Source organism: Nipponia nippon, unplaced genomic scaffold (genome assembly GCF_047370975.1).
Source record: "Nipponia nippon isolate SJK-2023a ecotype South Korea unplaced genomic scaffold, ASM4737097v1 scaffold_6, whole genome shotgun sequence".
Classification (NCBI taxonomy): domain Eukaryota; kingdom Metazoa; phylum Chordata; class Aves; order Pelecaniformes; family Threskiornithidae; genus Nipponia; species Nipponia nippon.
Window position 1 is genome coordinate 4,708,275 of NW_028262380.1, and position 25,493 is coordinate 4,733,767.

Below are 25,493 nucleotides of genomic sequence, written 5' to 3' on the forward strand. Positions count from 1 at the left end.
TATTTTTGTCAGATTTGAATAGGTTTTGTCACTTTGATATGCTTTTCCAAAAAGAAAAAAAAAAGAAAAAAAAAAAAAAGTGGAGTATATTACTAACTAGCATTAGACTTCTGTAGGAAAATCAGCAAAATCATGCTCTGGCAGGTCATTCAGGAACCAAGATATTCTTTTTTTGCTTCTCTTGCTGATAATTTTTTTTTCCTGATTTTCATCTATCCTCAAAAAAAACCCCACAACAAAAACCACTTTCTCTTAGCTGAGTTCAAAATCATCCATGGGAGGAGAATTCCTAGGCCACCTACTCAAAGAAGTGCTTCTGAACACCCTTTAAGAAATTTGAATTCATTAGGGAAAGACCAAAAGCTCCAAGTACGATAGACTATTAAAAATTGGTCCTGAGTCCTTGCAATAAGGGAACGTTAGTTGAAGATGACTCGCAAAAAGCAGGGAACACAGACCAGCTGATCCATCTTTAAGTGAAGGATTATAAAGCAACCTGGCAGGACTGTTTCTTTGGGGTAGTGGCCAGCTGTTTGTGCCACGCTGTTTCCATTTGAATGAAAAATCAGCCTCCTTACAGACTCTTATTGTTCTCCATGTCTAGTGCTGTGGTCCATGCAGGGATGTTTGTTACTCTTTTGAAGGTTTTAGCACAAAATGGAAGGTAAAATAGCATTCATAAAATAAAATTGAATTGTTAGTCTGCATAAATACAGTAAGTACTTATCAAGCTGCTGCAAAATGTTGACAGTGGCTGTGATTTTTCTCCGGAATGGTGGGATTTTGGCTGGGATTGGATTATCCTTGCAGTGACATAAGATCATGGGTCACCAGCTCTATCACTAGTGAAATCATTAGAAAATTTAGCCCTGCCAAGATGAGAAAAATCCTGGTTGGCTGCCTAGGTATCCCTTCCTCTCTGCACCACTTTTGTTTGGGCATCTTGTGCTGTGTACAGGGAGCCTCTGCAAGCACTATACACACAATTTAAGAGTGCAGAGCAAATATTTATTGGCTACTACACGCAACAGATTTCTAAACAAACTACTACTCAGCGAAGCATTAATACGGTCACTGCCCCAGTGCCATACCCAGTGCTGGCTTGGAGGTTTTCAGCCAGGTATGGAAGGATTCTCCTTCATTGCCCCTTGGAACAGGCTTCCAACTTGTGATATATCTTTTCCTTAGGATTTTAGCTAGCTTTTCACAGCAGTATTTTGCTGCCTGAATGTTTGAGCTGTAGCTTTGACTCCAAGAGAAGAGATGAAATCTTGAAAGAGTGACGGGGAGAGGAGCAGGTAGGGAGGTTGAAGGGCAGAACTGATGACGGAGATTTCAGTGGGGGAAAGAATGGATGTGGGCTTGACAACAGCAGAAATAGAAGCTGAAAGACAAGAATAGTTAACACAGAGCCAAATATGTGGAGGGTAGATGAAAGCTAGTAAAACAGGCAAAAAAAAAAGCAAGGCTTTTTCGAGCAATGCTTTTTTTCCCTGGTAAATTGGAGAGTGAGCACAATGATTAATTGTTACACATGCCATCAGGATGCAGATCAAAGCAAAACCAAGATCAAAAACCCCACAATATTATTTTTATAAAGTATTGGTTTATGGGGGTTCGGGCCATTAACAGCTTTCAGTTATGCATCAGGTTTCTGTGTTACTATCATGGAAATTAGCACAGCTCCTCAGAAGTTAATGATATTCAGCAGCTCACATTAAGGGTGAATTTGGCCCTCTAGATCTGATCTGCGTATGGCTTGACACCAGCATACTTCTGTGGACTTCAGTGGTGTTAATCCTACCTCAGGCTTATAAGAACTTCACTGCTTAATTCAAAAGAAAGTCTTTCTGAGGACATTAACTCAAGCTTGTAACTCTGGACAGTCACTCACTCTCCTAATTCTAATAATTGCATCCTAAAATTGTCCAATTTTAAAACTCTGTCAACTTTTTGTAACTACTGTATATACACATCACTTCTGTGCAGAACTAACAATATCAGTGGATCGGGGAGATGGGGAACTGGATAATTTTTGTCTCTTTAGTATTTTTAAACTGCTGCTTCATCCTTGCAGCTGCCTTGCATTTTATAGGTGCACTAAATTTGATGACCATGAAGGGTTGTTAAACAATATACTGTGATAAAAATAGTTCCCTTTGCTGACATTATGTGTTTTTTTCTAAACTAGCTCCATAAATTACATCAACAAAACCTATTTACACCTTCTTATTTTTTCCAGAATTTGAGACAGGTAAACTAAATTGTCTCTGGAGGACGGAGACCGAAAAGAATCACATACAAATGATGGACCTGGCCCTCCAGTAGTCACTCATAATAAATAACCTTGTTCTTGCAAGTACTGTTCCTTAAAGACACTGGACTTTTCCACTCCACTTTTACTGGACGATGTATCCAAGAAATTCTTACACAATATCTTTCTTACAAGGTTTTTGTAAAGCTTGACGTCTGAATAGAATTAACAAATTCCTGTATGTATTTCAGGCTAAATGAAGTAATACGATGCTTGAAAAGTGAATTGAAAGCATTAGCCGGCCCTGGTATTTCTGAAGAAATTTCATATACTGACAGGGTTATAGAAGCTTGCGTATATTATACGTAGTAAGAAATAAGACTGATATTAAAATGAGACTTTAAATAGTATCATTTGAATATGAGATAAGCATTCAATTACTTTGATCTAATAGGTCAAAGAGTTAGCACTGTGGGAGACGCCGACAATTTCAATAGCAGAAAGGTAAAGGAGAAAATATATTCTTCTGAGTCAAGAAAGAAATTACGAGAGAGAGAACAGTATTTAGAGGACAGGCAATGTAGGGAAGCTGATAATAAGCTATATGATAACAGGAAAGGTCATTCGAAGAAACAACAGCTTGATTATTCAGCTAATCAAAAGAATCAGGAAAGCACTTTTACCTGCTATCGCTTCCCAACTTCATACAAGGATATATACTACCTACTAATAAAAGTATCATAATTACATGTCTACACTCTATCTTCCAACTCTTATCCTTCATATTGGAGGTGTGACGTCAAACATTATATAAATTTTAGGAGATAACAGAAGGACAAACAAGAAGAACTGGGTGATATGTTTTATTTTGAGAAATTAAATGCTAGGATTTTGAAAAGTTTGGAAAGAAGTTCAGTAACTGAGTGAGATTTCACTGCCTAAAAAGTAGAGTTCTAAAAATTCCAGCCTGAAAATAACGGTGTTACAGAATTCCCCATTCCCTTTGGGTTTGGTTCGACTTTTGAAGTTTGTTTTATAGGGCCACTCTTTGTGTACCTATTCCCCTTACGTCCCAGAGCACTGCCCGTCTGGCTCTTTTAAGACTCTTTAATGCAAATCAGTTAAACAAACATGTTGATTTAAAATCTGCAACTACCATTGGAGTTCCCATTTCATATCTTCCTTGTTACTGTGGAATGTGAAATATTTCGTTATCAGCTGACTTTTTTTAAATACAGAAGCTAGATACCTACTGAACACTGCTCTTTGAATTGATATTGATAACATAATAGATGAATTATTGCTCATTTTATTACACTTACGGTCAGTAGTGGCGTATTAATTAATAATCTGATTACTCGTTTACTTTTCATAAAAATCCTTTTATTTAAATAGAATAGAAATAAATTATCAGATTCTGTCTGGGAAAAAAAAAACAAACAAACAACAAAACAAACAAACCCCAAAACTACTAACGGAAACTAAAACCCAAAACTTGCATATCATGAAAGCCTGGGTTTTTGGATTCAGATATACTTTTCATACCTGTCATGATCTATTTGGTCGTAATGAACAGTCCTAGTGAAGTTGCTCATGGTAGGAGACACAGTCTTTGGAATGAGAAAAATAAAACTAAAAAAACAAGAGAAAGACATTGGAGACATTTGGACTCTCATCATATGGTGCTGTGTTAGTGTGTGAGTTTTGCTTTCTGATTATGTCCTAGTGTTATAGTACTTGAGCTATAGCATCCAGACAAAATCTGTTTAGTTTCAAAAGCCAGTTATGGATTTACACAATTTGATAGTGTTTCTTGAAATGTTTCTATTTGTTCTGGGAGAAAAAAACTGCCTTAACTTGTGTAAATAATGTGGGAAGGGGGAAAAAGTTGACAAGATGAGCTCATAAATCAATGATGATGAAGAGAAATCTGTCATCAGCTCAGCTGAATTACAAATTGAAAAGAGTAGTTTCACAGTTGTCAAAAGAGTAATAATTATGCCAGATTTCCACTTGTGTGGCCTGGCTTGATTTTTTGGTATTATTTTCTTAAGATGTACAGATAAAAATGGTTTGGCGATATATTGCAACAATTTTAAAAATAAATCTGCTTTATTTTCACAATTTTGTTTTCCTGCTTCTGTAAGAGCATGCATTTATGAATCATCCACCTTAACAATGGTTGTTAAAGTGCATTTAATTCAAAATTTAAAGACAATTTTAAGCATCATATTTATTTTTCAAGAGCCCATGAAAAATTCCTGTGAACTGCACCATCATATCATTTCCATTATGTTTGTGAAGGAAAAGGAAAGTAGACCACGCATTATTTGTCAAGAGCTTCTTTGCTGTGCCTTGGCTTCATAGCCTCTTCTGCTCCAATGATGAAAATTGAACATAATTTTCATGTAAGCCCTTACTGCAATAGACTATTGCACCCTTCAGAACAAAGAAGTAGAAACAAACCTTACAGAAAAAAGAGGTTAAAGAGCTATTCTGAGAAACATAGGTAAGTGCAGCTGAATCAAGCTTTCCCTACAATCAGCCCTCAACAGTTTGCTATATAATAGTTGGGAAGATGCTTGAATATTACATTTGGCAATCCCTGACTCTGTTTAAGGCTCAATAATACTTGACATTGACATCCTGTCATGAAGAATTAGTTAAAACATTGGATCTAGAGCAACTAAGGAGGATGTGATATGTATGTAGGTGTTTGAAAAGCATGGATATGAAAAAAAAAAAAGATAAATTGTTGAGGCTGATTATGTAACTGTTAGTTCCAGTGGTGTGTAACGTGGTGAGAAGAGTGAGGTGAATCCAGGAAGGATTAAGGCTGAAGATCAACAATGGCTTGATTAAGAAAGTCAAGACAAATATGGAATTACTCCAGGCTTAGTAAACATAATGAGTAAAAGTCCCTTGACAAGTTTACTTATAGGTGAAAATAATTTTCTGGTAATTGAATTAATACACCTTCTGCCGAAGTCAATAAGAACATACTGTTGCCTTCTCTGAGAGTTGTATGAGGACTAGATGACTTTGCAGATATCTCCTGGTTCATTTTTTATGCATTTGTGAGAGTTAACTGCTTTAGTCAAATCTCCCTTACAGAAAGAAATCTGTTACCAAGTAAGTCTTTACCAAATCTTTTTCTCTGCCTTTCTTTGAATATAAACCTAGTAACTGAAGGAAACTCACTTTGTTTAAAAGTCTGAGATTCAGAAAAAAAAAAATCCTCCAGCTGGCATAAGTTCATGAAACAAGGGCCAAGCAGAAAGGGAGACACTAAATTGCCTCCAAAGGTCTCACCTACATCTATTCTCTTTGAGTCTGTCATTGCATCAACTCATTAATGACACTTAAAATCTGTGGAGATATGTGGTAGTTCCAGGCTTTACCTCTTAAAAATATAGATAATGTGTTTGTCCTACTGAATTAAGGAAATACCATCTCAGAAATTTAGGACAATCTCACCATTGTAGATCAGATTTTTATTACATTCTCCATATATCTCCTTCCTTCCCCAAAAGCAATCAAACAAAAAGACAAAACCACTCAGGTGGAATGAGATTCTTTTCCAAACGTTGCGGTTGCATCATCACTTTCCTTGAAAGGTAATGTGTCTTTGTCTGATCTTTCAGACATAAAAATGAAGACTGTCCTAAAAACCAAGTCGGGATTCCTTTCTGGAGGGTTAAGTAGATCATTTGTCACTGAAGTCTTGTTAGTTTGGCTGCTGACAAGTCAGAAAGAAAAATGTTTTAGCAAAGCCGTATAAAGATCCCAGTAAAGGAGCGGATGCTTGCTTTTAGCAGCAGGATTATTATCCGATAAGATTGCAAATCTCTTTGGGATCTTTACCAAATTTTGACTAGGAATCACTGGTAGGCCTTCACTAAGGTTATATGTTTGGAAAAGGCAAAACAATAGCATCAGTTAAATAAAAATAGCTAAGTAATGAGGAACTAAAGGAAGTATTGTCTCCGTCCTTGTACCAGAGACTCATTTTCTCCCAAAGACTCACTCTCTTCACTGCCTCTGTATTTTTAGCAGGGTGGTCAGACTTTTAACTTTCCTGGTAAAATTAATTCTAAGAGCTCCAAAGAAAGCTGATAATTATTAACTCCTTGATAATATTAAATTGTAAGGCAATACAGGTAATTCATAAGATTCTTCAAGATTATCGTGACTGAATAGCATGAATAGCATGGCTGAAACAGAAATATAGGTCAGCATGAATATATATATCCATCTTTTTCTCTCCGTATATATATATAGTATATATAAGCTTATATATATGCTTATATATGGGGAGAGCGAGGTGGCAGGGAGAGATTATATATGATACTTACCCTGCCTATGCTAAACCAAATAGTAAAGTATCAAGGCCAGGCTGTGAATTCATTAATTCAGGTGGTGATTGCATTGGAGCTAAGAGATGAACTGCTGCTTTTAACAGTCTTGGAGTGTCTATGTGAAATATAAGAATGGTTGATACAAATTACTCATGTGACCTCCCAAATAAATTGATTGAATTCAAACTCTTGGCAGTCCTTGCTCTGAAATCTGAAAATGAGGTAGTTAAAAAATAATGTTCATAAAAAATATATTTAGTCCTGTATATACAAAATAAAATTTCCAATGTGTGGTAATCAGCATTTCTGTCTGCTTCCACACAGTAATCATTTTCAGGAATCACTGTAATGAAAAAGCAGCAAAACTCAGAAAGTAGCAGGCTATGGTTACTCATACACGCCTGTACAAAAAAAGTAGATCCATTCAGATAGTTTTTAGCATTAAATTATATATATATATATAAGTATTCTCATTCATAATGTGTCTCTAGATTTTTTCTCTGGATTCATTTACGTAATGGAAAACTGGCAGTGTTCACAGATCTAAGTATTACGTCAGTCTGGATTTAGTCAGTGATTTCATTAAATCCAGTCAAATGTTGCCTGAATTAGGACAGAATAGAAACTTTGTAAAGACTGAACTTTTCCAGATACTAGCTATGATGTAGCTTTAATGCTGAAGCCACAAGTGACAACAAAAAAACCCCACATTTTTTAAAAATAATTTATCAAATGCTATGTGCAGAATGCAAGTGAAGACACAAAGTATGTCCCAAAGAGATTACAACCCAAACAGAAACTGGATAAAATGCCTGAAAACCTGATATCACAGCTATACTTGGAAAGATGATATATTTGGAAGTAATTCTAGCTTAATATATGCATTGAGTAACAGTGAGCCTTGAGGATGCGGTGCATTTGCAGGAAATGTATACGTCAGATAATTAGCAAAAAGAGAAGAAAGAGGAAGAGCTGTAGTAGGGAAAAATGAAAAGATGGGGATGTGGCTAGATATGAGAAATTAGTCTTAAAAATCAGGTCTGTAGGCAAGGGAGATACATAGTGAGAGACCCTTTCTTGAGAGCTCATGTGAAGGTGGTCATGCTAGTAATAATGTGGAAGAGGAAAGAGTTGGACATAAGAGAGAGTCGAGGAAGAGATGCTGGTGCCAGGTGTGAAAACAGACAAGACGGGGTGAAAAAAAATTCAGCCAAGAAAAATGTGGTGCAATGAAAGTTGTTTAAATGGGAAGGTGCATAAGAATGGTGAACAGCCCGAAGTCATCACTGTCAGAGAGAAAAGGGCAGATTTGTGTGTGCACACAGCTATTTCAAGGCAGGGGGAACAGAAAAACATAGAGAATTTGTGACAAAAATCAGAAGTTTGTGTGAGGCACCTTTGTGAGTATTGCCCATTGAGGCTGATCCTGGGCTGATGAATATGGAAAGCCTTTCCATTTGTTTCAGTAGGCTTTGCATCAGGGCATTCAAGCACGTTAGCATACTCACCAGTTAAACTGATTCACATCTCCCCTCCGAATATCCATATTCTCATGAAAGCATTATTCCTGTTGTGTGGTTTATTTTGTTTAATTAAAAATGTACGTACAACAAAGATCTGAGCTTAAAATAATATTTGGGGTGTAATTTAACCCCAAGATGTTTTACACAATACTGAATTACACGATGTTGTTTGAGATATTCTGAAGACAGCTTTGACTTTTCATAATAATTAATACAGTTCCTCTCAGCTCTGTAATGTCTCTCAAATGTCAGCTTACTTGGGCCCCATCCAGCAGAAGCACTGCAGTGCTGTCAGGAGAGCTGCCGGTCTCTGGAAGGGATAAGAAAATGAAACCCCTGTCTTCATATGGCAAAAAAAAATTCTCACTATACTTTAAAAAATAATATTGTTTAGTAGTGTCTTGTCCAACATATCATCATTCCAATGCCTAAATTATTTTCTGAAACAAAATTGTTGTCTTAAAATAATTTTTAAAAGTGCTTTCTGATACAATGTGTTTCCAGACTGTAGCTTATGAGAGGCAGGATTTATTATTTTATATTGAATGACTGGCTTATTCCCAGTTTTAGCTCACTGTAAAGTATGTCTCCAGTTAAGGATATGGTTAAATGCCTGGCTGAAATAGGCAGATAGATTAACAGCCCTGCTTGTGCAAATGTATTTATGCGTAGTCCATTTAGGCGAATGAGCTGCTTCATGAAAAGAAAAGTGGTTACTTAAAAGAATGTAGTTTGGTGTATACACAGTATTGAGAGAACTGAACTTTATGAATGCAACTGAGATAGTAATGGAACAAAACACAGACTATAGTGAGAAAAAAAAAAGATTTTTAAAAATTATTTGTAAGCATGGATACGCATCGTTTCAACATTTATACATAAGAAAGCGAAATCTTATATGTTTCCTTGATCTTCTACTTATCCCTAAATATCTTCGCATAGCAAAATATTCATCTTAGAAAGAGAAACGACTAATTAAGGAAGCAGAGATGCTGTAGAAAAGGAGGTAGGTGAGTTACAGTACATCGTCATCTGTTCAGACGCCAGCCATGCGTGCGCAGGATACATTATCTGGCTGCATTTTTAAGACCTTTGCTGAAGTGCTGTGTCAATTTGGGGTACAGACTGCAAGACAGCTGAAGTCTGATTGAAAAAGAAGGTAAAAATAATGATCAAAGACCTAGAAAAATATGACTGATGAGAGAAGATTGAGTGAACTGGTGGTGTTTCGTCTGGAGAAGTGAAAATTGCTACCATTTTTCCTCTAGGTCCTGAACTATGTAAAACGCTGCTGCAAAGTGAAATAGAATAAACAGGTTTCATTTTCTTGCTGGACAGGAGAAATAGTTCTGGAATAACATTGCACCAGGGAAGGTTCAGATTAGAATTAAGGAAAAGGTATTGGGAGTAAGAGAGTTCTGCACGGAAGAACATTGCCTGAGGCTGCTGCAGAATCCTTATCAGTGGAGGGTTTTGATAATAGCCAAACATTTGTCGGGACTGATACAATTGATTTTGCCCTGTTGCAGGAAAGTGAGCTAAATAGCTTCTGAAAATGCTTTCAATTATTTTTTCTATCATTTTAGCAGCTAAATAACAATATTTAATACACTTACATACAATATTTTAGAAAATAGATGTATAAAGACATCTTTGAATTAAATTGTACCATATCCGTGTTGTCAAACCCATCTGGAATTGTTAAAATTTTAGTCCTGTTCTGAATATGAAAAATCTGAGTTAATGATAGCCATGCTTTCTCCTGGCAGTCTTTCTTCTTTAAACTACTGCAAAAGAACAAAAATTCTTGGAACAAAAGGCAAATGAAAAATGCAGGGATCAAAACTAGTCCAATTTATAAATAGTAGCTTAATAAAATAAAACCAGAGATTTATACCTCTGTCGTACTCTGCCTTTATGTTATGCATAAAATAAGCAAATAGAATAAAGCTAACATCGTATGTCCTTGTTTCTCAAACTTGCACTTTATTTTCGAAATCACTAAGCAGTGGTCTGCCTGTGCTGTCAAATCAACAGGAATTTCCATTAACCTGAAGATAAGTACTGTTAAGTCTATCCTTAATATCTAAAAAAAAATAATCTGTATTGTATTAGTGACAGTATATAGATGCACTTGCAAGGAAAAGCGTGAGTTTGTGCTTGTATGAGTGATAGCACCTTTTAGATCAAACCTTGCCGTGAGTTTCTTACCACAGCTGCCTCGTTACCTGATGGAAAGCTGATGGCCACTCAGGAATTTCGCAATTAAAAAATGGTGCAGATACATGTACCAATCCAAGTGGATGGATTTCTACACACTAGCTTTAAGGTAAAGGTTGGTTGTTCCCTGCCAATTACCTTAATACGATTTAATGATTCATTACACGTCAGTTTGCACACTGTCAAAACCTTAGGAATACAGATGCATGCACATGTATCTTGCACTTAAATATTTGTGTGTAGAGGTAAGTTTCATTAAAAAAATTGATGAGATGACAGTAAGTGAAAAAGGCCTTCATTTTGCAAAGTAAAATACAAAGTGTTCCTGTTTTTTCTAAAAAGCAATATAATAAGGACAGTTATTTGGAAGAGTCCTAATACAATTCAGTTGCAATAAAGGATTAAAATGCCAAAATTCTTGGCACAAATAGAAGTTATTTCATGTTCTGTGCTGAGCTGTATTTACAGTTAGAAAATGCTTTCTAATGTGTAACGCAAATCTCTTTTGTTGCAAATTGAGCTGATTACTTCTTATCTTACCCTGCGTAGACATAGAGGACGATTGAACACAGTTTCCCTTACAAAAGATTTGAAAACCCTGTCTCTTTTTTCAGAGCCACTTTTGTCTAGAATAGAGTTTCTTATCCTGTGAATATCATCTGATGCTATTCTACTGGCTGTTTAGACTAGCCTAAATTACAAGTATTCAATTAGCTTTAATCCAACCATTTGATATGCCAGTGGCAGTACCTTATTAGAAGGAATTCTTTTTTCTGACATTAAGCAAATCTGTATTTTCAAATGACATTACTTACCACTTGAAGAAATTGCTCTGAAGAAGGGTGTGAATTTAGAGTGCAACAATTCCTGAGCCCTGATGGGGAAACTTGTATTACACAGTCAGTCAGAGATAAAGGACCTTGCTGGAGGTGATTTCAGTTATTTTAGTGGAATTTGCTGCCGAAATTATGTCTGCTTATGGAAGTAGCTGTTCAAAGTCACTTTCAGCAAGCTGCTGTCCTCTCTGGTGGGACATATGTGTCCTTCAGTGGCTTGGAGATGGCTCCTCCTCAGCTCCAAAATAGGAGTCCATGCATTTTGTATCTGTGTAAGGAAATGTTGTGTCCATAGCCCTGGCTTCAGACTCCCAAGGATCCTCCAGATCTCTGGGATGAGCTGATACTCCCTTGCCAGCATAATTCTGGAGAAACTTCACTCATCTTTGAAAAATCTGAAGCCAGCCAGCTGAATACACAAATTTAGCAGAAACTTCCAGTAAAATGAAGCCTGTAACATCAGTAGAGAAGTGGAAACCTTCTGGATTAACCAGACTACCTGTGATCTGAGAATCAAGCCTTTTAGTTACCATGGCAGAAGTAAAAGAGAAAAAAAAAATTTTTTTTGCTTCTTTGGTGTCCCTGATAAAATCTCTCTAAAATTCCTTTAAAATAGTTTTATGCTACAAGCAACCTCTTTCACAGAGTTCTAAAAGAATGGTCTAATCGTCCAGGCTTATATTTTATTAGCTGTCAAGCACTGTCTAACAAAGATAGGCACTGACAGTGAAACGAGACAACATCAAGGTTATTTAGGAGCACTGTATGGATAGGTGAGAATTAAAGATTGGTATGAGATTTAACCAAGCCCTTGATGGAGTGATGTGTCTAAGAAAAAAAATAATCTTTCTCCAGACCCATCCGGACGTGCTCCAGTTTAATCAGCATCATCAACGCAAAGCTCCCATCTGTAGAAGTGAGGCGTACTCCCACCAGAGAGGCGAAGGGAAAAAGCTTCGTAACTAAAGAGGTTCTGGTTTCTCCGTGATACCGGTGTAATTGTCAATCTTTTAAATTCCTGTGATAAAATCAGACTTTGAAATTAACTGAGCTGAGCTACCAACTTCTCAGGACAGGTCTAGAAATAACTTGTTGGCTATGAAATCCTACCTCAAATAGGAAGACTGCAATCGAGCTCCCGTTATGCACAATTAGCTTGGCTTCCTACAAGGCTCCTGTGGTGAGGAGTGTAATCAACTCACCTACAGACACTGTGATTTCACATGTTAACAGCACAGCATATCTAGGCCAACTTCCATTCCCTGGGAAAACACAGCACTTGATCCGTGTTTGGATAGGGGACATCCTACTGTTCACATTAGATAGAAACAGCAGTGCTAATGGCAGCTTCTCATCAATGACCCTCGGTTTGTGTTATACCAGAAAAAATCCTGTCTGAAATAACAGTGACAGAATCAGTCCAGCAATATGATCCACCAGTTTTTTGAAAATACACACAAGCTTTGACGTTGTGCATTACATTCAGGTATAGACAGTTAGTGCTTTATTAAACACCAATATTGTATTTAAAATCTTGTGTCTAAAAGTGGGATCTTTGCCTGTGAATACTCCTACTGCTTGGCAAAGCTAGAGAGTCAAGACTATGTATCTTGATATAGGTTGGTGGCAAATGCCAAATGTGTTCCTGCCTTATTTTGTCATGTCAGCTGCCATTCTGCCTGAAGAACTGTTGAGGAAATGAGGCAGATTTCGATTGCAAAATACTGAAGTATTAATTCAATTATCATGCCAGCAGAGGTATCCTCGTAAGATAAGGTTAAGATAAGATTAATAGAGATATAAAGAAATTAAGATGACTGATATTTATTTCAAACAAGGCATATCCTTTTATATACATTTATTTTTGTTTACTTATATTAAGATGGATTCAGTAAAAGGCACTGAGCTTGTTCATGACGTGCTTTACACAACGTAGGATCTTCCCATTACCGTACCTTACTTCTTGATTCAGTCTTGTAGTAAATTAAGTGCTAGAAATTTGATGAGGTTTGCACCGTCTCAAATAGTCTGAAAGTTTTGTGTAAAAATTGTTTATCTGTTTTACTACTGGCATTTTTACTAGCTTGCCAGTGATCTTTCTGGCTTCCGCTGGGTCTGCTTAAAAGTGCGTGCGTATATATGATGATCTTCATAGGTCTTTCCAGGGATGACAGACTTGACCACGGCGTATTTTCTTGTCCCAGATTTCCTAGGAGGTATCATTTAATTGTTAGCCACGTTATTATGTCTCCATGTACACAGCCGTCAGTAGCTGTTTTGTATGGGAATTAAATATTTTAGAACTTGTAATATGCAGTTTCCTTAATTTTGTGTTTTTCTTTGACATATCACTTCACACAACTATAAATAATAAACTACTTAGCTCATACATATCAATAAGAAAGTCTGTTAGAAGTGAAAGATTGCTTGCTTAATACCAACAAGTACTTTGGAGAACATCAAATCCCCTGACAGATGAGTGTTGCCACAAGGATTTATTTTGTTCAGGCTTTAACTAAAATAGTTTCAGTTGCATTTTGCTATTTAAGGATATTGAAGTAGAAGGTTATAGCAAAATGATTTATAGATAGTAATTGCATTTCCCAGCTTACCTACTTCCATAAATGAAATCACAGATTCAATTTGTACTTGATCTTGAGCACAACAATGTCAATATTTGTATATTCATTAGTTTAACTAGAAAGTAGTTTTCTTTTGTTCCTCCCCGAAATATTTAGAAGTTTTAGGACACATGCTAGTGTTGATTTTCTTTTTCTCTTTATAAGATACACAGAAATATGTTTCTATATATGGAGTATTTAGATTGTTAATTAAAAGACACATCTGAATTTTAAAGCGGGAAGGGAAACATAGCAAAGGTACGTGTTCTTATACGGTATTTTTATATGCTATATAATCAGCATCCTACAAGGGGGGAATCGGAAAAAATATTGACTCCTACCTTGTATCTGGAAGTTGAATCTTAATGAACTCATCTTTAGTTGCAGAGATAACACACAATCAAATCTGTTCTTTCACTGATTTGATGAGACAAAACCAAGTTGGACTGAAGGAACAAGAACCATCGTATTTTGACCATTCACCATAGCATAAATGTTCACAGTGAGTGTCACAGCACTGGGGTGTGAGGTGAGCAACTTTGTTCATTTTCTGGTAGTGAAATGAAAAGCAGAGGAATTCAGTGATTTAGGTGAAGTCATACAGCTCCAATCCAGGACAAGAAGATTGCTGGGCAACTTCTAAAGCTGAACATGGAGCTTAGCACTTCAGTGAACCTAAGCAAGTTTCCAATCCTGTGCTATAAATAGATGAGTATATGTTACTTAAAATGATAGACTTTCTTACTCCAAATAAAAAGTTTCTTCTGAAGACCAGGGGCAAAGGAAGGAGTTACAGCAGGAATGCTATTTCCTAAGTGGCTTAAAAGCCTCTACATTATTCTCCTTGCTAATGTCGCTAGTAAAAGAGAGCTTTCCTGAATGTCTTTCTCTCCCATTGCTTCAATGCTCTCTTTTTGCTGTGTAAGTTGTTCCTCTGTGGGCTCCCCAGGTTGTCCGTACTTGAAATCACAAGCAGACCAACAGGCCAGTCTGAGAACTGCTGCTTCATATGTTTGGTGTCACAGCTATTTAGACACTTGAAATTTCTTTCAATTACCCAGTTTTATTGGAATCTGTTACTGTGGTCTGCTAGCCAAAACAAGGACTTTACTAAAAAAATAATAAATTGCTGGCTAATATTATTTGCATGGTAATTGCTTTGCAGTGCCTATTAAATCAGTGTTTCTGGCACAGCTTTGTGATAGCAGAAGTAGGGATATTAATACACTATGACAAAAAGCTTTTCTCATTTTCTGTTTTTTAAATGAATTGCAGTTTTCCCATGGTGGGGGGCTGAGTGGGAAATATATCCATTGTTACCCTCACCTTCATGGGATTTTGATGAGGGCCTCTGCATGGGCTGGAAGATCAGTGATGTTTGCAGACATTAGGGAAATGTTTAATGGGACAGGGACAGCTCTGCTGTAGACTCCTTGTACCTTTGTGGCCCAGCTGATCTGCACAGGAACAGAAAATCTAGCCTGTTTCCAGCTTGGAAATGCCTGATGACATGTGCCATTCATCACTCTGAAATGTCTGCCATGCATCCTCAGCACAATTAATCTGCATGTATGCTGGAAGTCCAACACCTTCAGACCACGCTGGATTTACTGTCTTTGCCTTCATTACTTTTTGAGCACATACACAATCATTTTGACACATTCAGATGAAATGGGCTCTCTGGTCATACACTGGATGACAAAGGTGTCCATATTTCCATCTGGGATTTACAGGCAAGAAATACATGAGCCTCAGAGAACTCCTAGTTCAGGACGTATAAAGCAACGGCTGTCTCATGGTTTGATCTCAGTTTGATTTCTCCCTCCAGAGCATTAATGGCGATTATATAGTGTATATGTTGTCTGGGAAGAGTCTTCTGAACCTGACTGCATTTGTTAGGTCTGGTCACAACTCCCAGTTGGTTTTAGTAAGCATTTAGTGAAGTCTGGGATTGCAAAAAATAATCTTACAGGAACAATTTTTAATGTTATATAACATATCCTGCTTTAAGCATTTCTAAGACTCTTCCTACCAAAGCTCTTTTGTCTGTAGTGCATCATTGCATACCATTATTTTTAGCTGCCATGATTTAAAAATGTTACTGTAAAGACACTATCACACATTTTCTATATGATTTTTTTTTTCTTAAGTGCTCACAGGACTCACTGCAATTTGTAGCCAGAGTTTAATTAATTATTAGGCATATGTAACTGTCAATCAATAATGTAGATACTTCTGGCTCACAGTTTTTGGAATGGAGTTTGGTTTATGAAGAGTGAACAAATATACCATTCCATCTGTTAGCCAAACCACCTGGCACAAAATCATTCAGGCCATAATTATGTAGCTAGCAAGAGTTTCAAAAAAATGTGATTTCTAGAGTTTTAATCCCGATTGATGCTTTACTTCGTAGTGATGGAAACCTGACTAATGCATCAAGGACCAGTTCTTTTTTTCACACCTCTGAATAAAATAACTTGTGTTCACCTTGCAAAAAATGCCGAACATCGACGAATATAGGAACCCAGAGACAGGCGTGAAATAATCCTGAGAGCATAATCACAGGAATGGAATTGAAGCTGGTCTGTTGTTATAAGCAGTTGAAAGGAGTCACGTAGGAGTTGCATCATTGTCCTTTTAATCTCTGTAGGAAGAGACCTGGGACAATTTGGGAAATGATTTTTCCTTCTTGATGGTAATACAAATGTTTTTCTGAACTCTGGGTTTTACAAGATTGCTACATCTGCAAATCTATTTTCATATTCTTTCGGTGATAAAATTTCTTCTTTAATCCTCTGGAAGCACAGAGTACACACATAAGAGACTTAGCAAATTATATTTGAAATATAAAGAAACTTGAAAGGGGAAAACAAACTCATACAAGGTTAGCTATAGGTTAGATAAAACTTCTGAAGTAGGAGCAAATAGATATGCCATTTAAAAAAGTTAAAGAAGTTGCTCCAACTAAGTGTTTACTGCTGGTTGCAAACAGCCTTTAAGGATGGAGTTGAACATCATGCAGAAGTTGCACAAAAAAGTGTTCATATATATATATATATATATATATACACACACATATATTGTAAAGCTGCAGCTGGGGCAAGGCTGATTTAATAACGTAAGGAGAGTAGTGCTTGTAAGGCACACCAGGAGACTTAAGCAGGTATTTAGCATAAAAGTTAGTCCTTTTTTACTAAAATTAGTGAGATATCAAACAGAACCTGGACCTTGTTTTGAAGTTTTACTGTTTGCTACCGTTCACAGCGCATCGTCAGACCTGAACAACCTGTTGTACTGCATGTTACAGAAAGACACAGGTAAAAATTTGCAATTGAAAATGCAAAGAAATAAGGTTACTGAAGAGGGGTCTTATTGATGAATAAGAAGCACTTGCTCAGAATAGTTTGCTTTGTTAAGGTTTGCTTCCTTGTGGTAAAACATTGGCATGACATACTTCAGGGTCTGGGGAGAGGGCATCCTTAATTTTAATTCTTTGCATGGTTAAAGTCATTCAGTTATCATTCAGTTTAATAAAATGGCTTTTAAGATTTAATTTTAGTGAAGGGCAAAATGGTATATCATTAAAATGATGATTGAATGTTGTTTTTTTTTTTTTTTAATTGTGGCAAATATTGGGGAAGAGCCTTTGAGATAACTAGTAATAAAAACTGCTTCTGGTAGTCTGTAAAACGTGTTATCTATAATGAAAAAAGAATCGTTGATATTGCTAATTAATAAGTGCTAAATTGGTCTGGAACCTGACACTTAATTTACCCCAGTAATGGCATTCAAAGGAAATCATAGATTACGCTAGCCTGTCATTCTGTAGAAGCCCCCTTTCGTCAATTTGTAGAAAGTTATGGCTTTTCAGCTAAAAATCAGGGTTTGCCTTTTGTCTGCTAAGAGGAGAAATCTAGGAAAAAAATATTTATTATTTGGCAGAGGAAGGTTGAGTAGAATAAGTTCTATGTTTGAAAATACGAATATTGTTGCACTGAAACAACGGGTAAAGAATTCCCACCCAGGATGAGGTGCTCAGCCAAATACTGTAAGTCCTGTAAGTCACTCACTTGCAATCACTTCTGTAATTGCCAGAGATATATATATGCCTCTCTGTAAGTACTGGTGGAGAAATAGATGACCTTAGTGGATCAGTCTGGATATCTTCTTTACTTATTGAGCAGAGAATCAGGATTTTTAGGTTTCCCTGTCAGCTTTTCCTTCTACTCTACTTGCACCCATCCCCATAGTACTCAAGTGCCTTTTCTTTTTTTTTTTTTCATTTTCTGTACAGTTCCTTATATTCTTATTCTTGAACTTTCTTGACAGCAGGCATTATGAATACAAGAGTTGTCTGAAATTGCATCAGTAAGGGATAGACTATCAAACTTGCTCTGACTGTGGATAGTAATGAATTAATTTTATGCTGGAAGAGCAAACTGCTTACATTGTTATATACAAATCATTTAAATAATCTGTTTTCTAAATACTTTTAATTAGGTAAAATTATTAAGACACATGGGAAATGGGTTCATTTTTTTAATTTAAGACATGAGAAGTCAAACTGTGCCTTGTTTGTTGTGTTATTCTTTAGTTTCAGTTGAACAAATTAATAACATATTAACATAAAAGTGCTAGGTCTGAACTCTATCTCAACTAATATTCAGTCTTTGCCAAAAGCCACCGTAAGATACAGCAAGGCACGGTCTTAGCCGGTTAACAGGTAGTTTCAGAATAACCTATAGAAGGGCAGTAACCTTGCTTTAATCGTTAAAATGTATGCAAGTGTGCATAGTGTGTTACAGGCCTTAATTAGGAACACATTCTTGGGCAACTTCTTAGCAAATCACTTGTAGAAAGGGTTACTTCATTTGTCTGTCCGTCTGACACATAAATTAACCTATAGCTAAAAAAACACTAGTCAGGATGGCATTTGAAGCAGAGATTGAGAAAACTGAAGCAATGGAAAGATTTCACAAGAGAAAAACATAATCCCTTGCCCCTTCTCATCTCCCCTATAACCACAGCCTGTTACAGTGGAGTTTATTAGCTTGAGGAGGCTCCCTGAAAGTGCAACCAAAGGGTGGTCACTTCTGCTCCAAGCCACCAGGTTTCTTCTTTTCTTTTTTTTTTTTTTTTTTGGTGGACAACAAGAACTTAAACAAACCATACAGTCCCAACACAGTGTTTGGAAAGAGAGCACAGCTCCCTTTCAGTCCTCAGCAGTTCCAGTGCATCCAGCTTAACATCTCAGCTCCTTGGACCACAAAATGTTCTAGGGCAGGATTGTTAAAAGATATGAACAGAAAATGGTCTGTTATATTGCATTATTCAGAGAGATTGGTAAAAATGGGGATTCTTCCACTTTTAGCAAGCGTCCTACAGAAGGCAGAAGGAGTAACTGACCAAGAAGAACCTGCGTGTATTTGAAACATGGGGATGTGTAAGGTCCATCTGGCCTCAGTTTCTCCAGGTGACTGTAACTGTGCAGGTTGGGAACTCGGAAATTCAGTGACTGGCCCATGAGCAGGAAATTAAAAGGACCGTTTCCACCCCACGGTGTACCTTGTCCCAGATGCTGTTACTAAAAACGCACCTTTTTTAATCTGAAAGGTTTTTAGGCGTATATATACACAATCAGTTCAATGTTTCCATTTCTGTACCACTGTTCCTTTTTTTTAAATGCCTATTTTTTCATCAGTGATGTCTTGTACAATGTGTTCCAAAGTTTATTTTTTAATTTATGATTATTTCTGATGCTAGAGTGTGCATGGGCCCCTGTCACACTCCATATATTCTTCTTACAGGTAGGTACAAGCATATCGCAAAAAAAAAAAATTACCTCTGCTGTAAAACAGCTTCTGCACTAAGTAATGACGAGAACAGCAAAGGAATACACCAGGCAGTTTAATCAGGAATAGGAAATAATAATAATATAAAGTGAAGCAACATAAAATTGTGAGGGGAATAAAAAAGAAGGTGTGTGTGCTTGTTTTAAAATCATCTGCCAGTGCATTGCCTTTCGCCGTCGTGATTTTATTTTTGCAATAGCCCTTTGTGGACTGGCCGCTAGAGGGGGGATGGATACACGTTTTGCCGTTGCGCTGCAGTTTTAGGTCCAGTTTCTTTGCCTCTCTCCTTACGTGCAAACTTTCCCAAATCATTCATCCTTTTAGTTACCGGTAGCTTAGCCTTATCTAGCAGTTCTGTCCTTTCCTAACGTATGCTTAACAGAACCGGGGACTGTTTTCTAACTGAAGGCAGAGTAGTGATCTATATCAAGCTATTTAATTTCTTGAAAGCTGTTTTGTTGCATATACATTTTAGGTTTGTTTTCTTTTTTCCTCCTTTTTTTTTTCTCTGCACACTAAGCAGAGATATTTAATGCAATATCCAGAAAGACAGTTGTCCAATTGTTGCATATAACTTACACCTCCAAGGCATGCATGAACAGTTTTCCTTATATCTTGCCTTTTGCTTTGTATTTGACAATTCAGAATTTCATCCATCAAAGCTTATATAATTGTCAGCTTTTGGAAGTCCCTTTACACGTCCTCATGATTTTCATCACTTTTTGCGATATAAATAATCTGTCATTTGAAAAATGCCATACATTGCCTGATTGTAGCTGTGATGATTCAGCAGCCCTGGCCTTGGGACCATACCGTGCTCCACTTTATCACTGGATTGAGTAAAAGGCCACTGTATTTTTGGGTGCCTAGCTGCTTTTCTATGACCATAGAGCTTGTCTTATTTATGAGAAACTGAATATCTTTTAAAGGAGTTTTGTCAAAAGCTCTTTAAAAGTCCAAATACAAAATTGTCTTTTTTGTATGCCACTTTTTTAATATTATTATGGTAGTTCAGGATTGCAGGTTATTACAGAAGCATGATGTTACTCCACAGACAACCAGTCAATTTATCCCTATTGTATGGTATTACAGACCTTAATAGATCTTAAAACAAACTTAAGAGCTACTGAGGTAAGACTTCCCAGTCCATTGTGATCATCTCTAATCAGCTCTAAATTAGGGGAACTGCAGTGTATTTTAGTTATTCAGGTTTTTGTGCAACAGCGACTTTTAGTAGAAATCTGCTTTTTTTTTTTTTTTTTTACCAGCTCCTCTACTTCATTTTTATGTGTCTTTTTTTTTTTTTTTTTTTAATTTCTTGATAAACACTACTTGGACCTACTGATTTGTTGTTTTAAATGCCCTAGTTTGCTTTGAACACTCTCACTTTTATTTCCTAATTGTTAACATCTCTATTACTTGGAAACAATAGATCAGAGATAGATTTTAGTGTTTGTTTCAAATTTGATTTTCCAGGACTTACTCATCAAATCCTCATTAAAAGTGATCATTAATAGCCATAGCTTGACTCCTTTGCTAATGAAAAATGACAGATTGGGGTTAGATTATTCTACATAAGGGGAAAACATAACCAGGAAAAAAAGAGAAAAGTTTTCAACTCCCTTTTTTGTGAAAGACACACAGTGTAACTTCATAAAACTACTTGGGGGAACTTTTTGGGACAATCATCATTCCACCAGCTAGAATAACCTAATGCAATCCCTAACAGTTGCTGGAATCAAGGAAATACATACACAAACCCAATACAACAGGATTTACTTCAGGCTACAAGTGTCACCCATCAAAAAAACAGCTATTGTTTTAGCACATTTCACATAAAGTAAAAGCACAATCTCCAAGGGTCCTGTTCTGTGCATAACAGCAATAAAATAGTTAAGATTTTAAAAAATGTACCAAAAAGCCCATTGTGACAGAGCAAAGATGGACAGAGAAATAAGCTCCGGGTTCAGCTTCATGGGCCTTCACGGATTGCTGTTTCCCCCACTGCAACTACCTGTTTGTGTATACTCATTTTGTCATCAAATATCACCACAGAGCTTTGTTATCCCTTGATGAGTTTCTCCTGTGTTGGTTATCACCTCATTCTCTTTCTGATTAATCTGCTATGGGCACTGTCCCCTTTCTTTTTTAGCAGTGATTTTCTCTGTCCCATGTAATTCACCTTTTTGCAGTTGATGCTTGATGCCCTCCACCTTCTGCAAGTCTAAGCATTGCCCCATGCAATGTTTTTTGTTTTGTGGGCTTTTTTCCCCATAGAGAGTATGTCAGATGCATTTCTTCCACTCATTTATTGTCTCCATTATTTCTTTGTCTTTCAGGCCATAGGATTCACATTCAATTTTATTAGACTACAGCAATTACATAATAAATTCATTACATCCAGTTGTTGTTTGGGAATTTGATCTGACAGCAGCAGTGGGTTCTGGGCTGTTTGTAAAGGTAGTTACGGCACGAGGGGAAGGTTCGTGAAGATGGAGGCGGCTGCATATGCCGGTAAAGAAATACAGAATGTCCAATATGGAGTGACATTTACATGAAATTAAGGTAAACATTTGACATGTGGTGGCCTCTTTAGCATGGGGATTGCAAACCTTTTAGCAGCAGCCACGAATTTCTGTTTGCTGTTGAAAAAATTGCTTTGGGAAATAATTGGGATCAGAGAAGTAAATTTTCTGTCAAGATAAACTTTAGTACGGAGCCAGGTTTAAAAAAAAAGGGGGGGCAGAAATCCCTAGGTGGTTTATCTCATTATTATTAACATTATTTAATATTTACCAGGCTCTCTTAGCAAGCCAGACTGTCAGTAGAGGCACTGAACTACAGAGGCAGATTCAGGTTTACTCCCGGGAGCTCACTTTACCTCTCGTCTTGCAAAGCGGGTTGATGGCAGATGTGTTTCAAAGGGCTGGCAGTTGTTAAAAGAATGAAAACCTCTGGAATTCAGTAGCTGTGGACTGTTCTTGCAGTTTAGTTTGGGATTTTCGGGGTTTCCCTCTTCCCTCCCCCCTCTTTTGCTTCACTCCACCTGTGAGGTTCTGGGAATGAAAAATGGGAGAGTAGGTGAGAAGGGATAAAAATTAGAGGGAAAGTATATATTTTTAAAGATATTCAGAAATCTGATTTCAGTTTGAGTCCCCCAGCTGTGAGGAGGATGTTTGCTCATACCTTGTTGTCACCACTAGGGTACAGAGGTGTGCTGCTTCAGGGAGAGCTGGTACAGAGAAGCTGTATCGCCTTCATTGGATAAGCTCGTAAATCAATTTTGTATGTCCGTGCATATTTTTTTTATCTCAGATTTTACTGAAAATACAATTTTTAGTCCTCTCTCGGGTGTCGTGCTCTGCTTTGCTATTAGGAGAAAGGTACGTCTTGAAAAAGGCCACAACAAAGTTTGTAAAAAATGAACGACCAGGCTCAGTGTCTAACCATGGCAGTCAGAGAAATCTGCTGTGCTAAAAATGGTAATTCAGTGATGAAGTAGATTTTTATACTTACCTATTACCTTTGAAATCTTGGATTAGTCTTTGTTAGCTCAGAAATGGAACCGAATTGAGTATGTTCCCATAGCACCCGTATTGAAAGACATCTTTCTGGCGGTAGTTACTGTGTCTGGTGAGGATGTGAAGAACATGAGAGCGGTGAAATGGTTTAAAATAAAAAGTGCCTTAGCAGAATAGGAGGTGCTGTTTGCCAAGCACAGGCGCACATAATGTTATCCTTTAGCCACTGCCAATTATCTCTAATTTCTATAAGCAATGTACATATTTGGATGTTCGGGAAGAGGAGAAGTGGAGGAAAAGGTGAAAAGCTGATGTTTATTTTAAACTGAATTTCTTCTCTTGTAATGCAAATCTGCGTACTTTGAGCTCAAACTCCTTTCAATGCAGCCTGTTACATTTGACTGTCTCACCAAACTGTCACACCAGCAAAAGCGAATAAGAACACTAATTGGTTTAAAGGCTGAATAATTGTGTCTGAATGCCAACAAGTGACGTTATCTTTATAACAAAAACAATTGCCCTGTTCTCACAGAAATACAGATTTCATTGCAAATATGTTCACTTTAAAGCAGACACACTGCAATAAAATTACAGTGCTCTGCAGCATTCATCTCAGATCTTCACAGCCACCCACCCAATTACAGGCTGTGTCTTGCCAGCAGAAGATTGTTGCTTGGTTTCTGTAATATTTTTGCTTTCCTCTACATAACTTTAGAGGTAGACTGCGCTTACTCCTTTCCTTTCACCAGGTTTCTCTGCTGATAAAAAAAAAAAATGGCTGGTACGGAAAGTCTTTTGCATGGCGCTAAATGCGATATTTTTTTTACATAGAAGATACTCTGAATAGTTGTTTCTAATACCTTAATAGCTCTGGTTTATGTCAGTAATTATATGAAAGGTTAATCTTTAAATCACCAGCATTTCCTAAATTCCTAATCAACTTCATGCTCGCAAAGGAACCCGTATAAATGTTCAATTTGTTAATATTAGACTGGATTGAGCAGGTCAAGGAAAAGTATAACCTTGGTGCATAATGATAAATTGAGCACAGCAAAAAATATCTCAGATCTGTTTGTCATAATAGCTGTGAATACTAAAGCTGAATACGAGGGAGACTGAATGTGGATATAATTAGCAGGAGAATCTGCTGTAGCTCAAGATCACCCATCTCTCTAGATGAAGGTTTCTTATGGATGGGGAAAAAAAGTAGATATTTTGGGTAGAAGAGTCTGATTTTCTAGAAAGTCTGTGCTGAACTGTGACAAGGATAGCTAAGAAGTCCAGCCAAAAAAATTAGTGGAAGAGGCACAGTGCTGGAGTTCACTGAACAAGATGATGGATGAGGGGGACATTGTGCTCCCAGGGAACCAGGAGGTGGCAGAGGAAATGACGGGGTTGCGTGCGTGCGTGTTTGGGAAAGCATGTCCGCCTGAGCCTCTGTCAGTGAGAGTGTGTGCTGAGAGTTTGAAAAGAGGGAGAAAAAGAGAGACAGAGAGAGATGCTGGGTATCTTTCTTAAATCTCTGCTGTTGTCCTTGCCACAGTCTTAACGTGGGAGGTGAAGGCACTGAAAAATCTTGTTTTCCTTGCGTGCACAGTGGTCCCCTTGCCTTCTCACCTGTTCTCATCTTCCCTTTCATCCTGTCCCTTCACCCTTTCCTTTTCTCTTTCTTGCTCAATGAAGCTATTTAGTGTTGTACCCTCCTTGCCAGAAGCTGTTTCATCCCTGCTTGCTCAGTTTTTAAAACTGCTTTCTCCACCCACCTTCAGTCTTGATTTTTCATCTGTGCTAGTCCTTTAGATTTACGGTCTTTAAAAAAGAAAAGGCAAAGGGAGCCAGCAACAACCTAATTTAGTTGTCATTACTTCAGTCTTTCCTTTCATCTTTTGTGTCTTCTTCATTTCTTTTATTATTATTACTGTTATTATTATTATTATTATAGCACTAGAAATAAGCTTCCTAATTAAATACTCCTTCTTATTTGCCATTCTGAATACCATTGGAGAAGCTGGGGGGAAGGGGAGGGGTATTCAGAGTGTCCTTTTGCTGTCAATGCGGAATGAGACACATACAAGAAACAAATTTAGTCCATCTCAAAAGCAAATGAGGGGCTTTTTATCAGAACCAAAGAAAAATGATCAAATAGGCTCATTTCAAGTGCCCCTCAATGCCTTACCCATAAAAACATACAGAATATATTAAAGCATACAAAAACATCCTTAGGTGTCTTTCATGATCTCTCTCTGGCACACGTATGCAAGGCAGTTATGAACCAGGCATGGGACTGCATCTTCAGACTGGTACAGAG

General features: G+C 37.1%; 1 protein-coding gene across 3 annotated transcripts in view; it reads left to right on the forward strand.

The window, feature by feature from the left end:
* Positions 1–25,493, forward strand: part of CTNNA2 (catenin alpha 2) — a 510,643-nt gene that overhangs the window by 315,046 nt on the left and 170,104 nt on the right. The window lies entirely within an intron of this gene.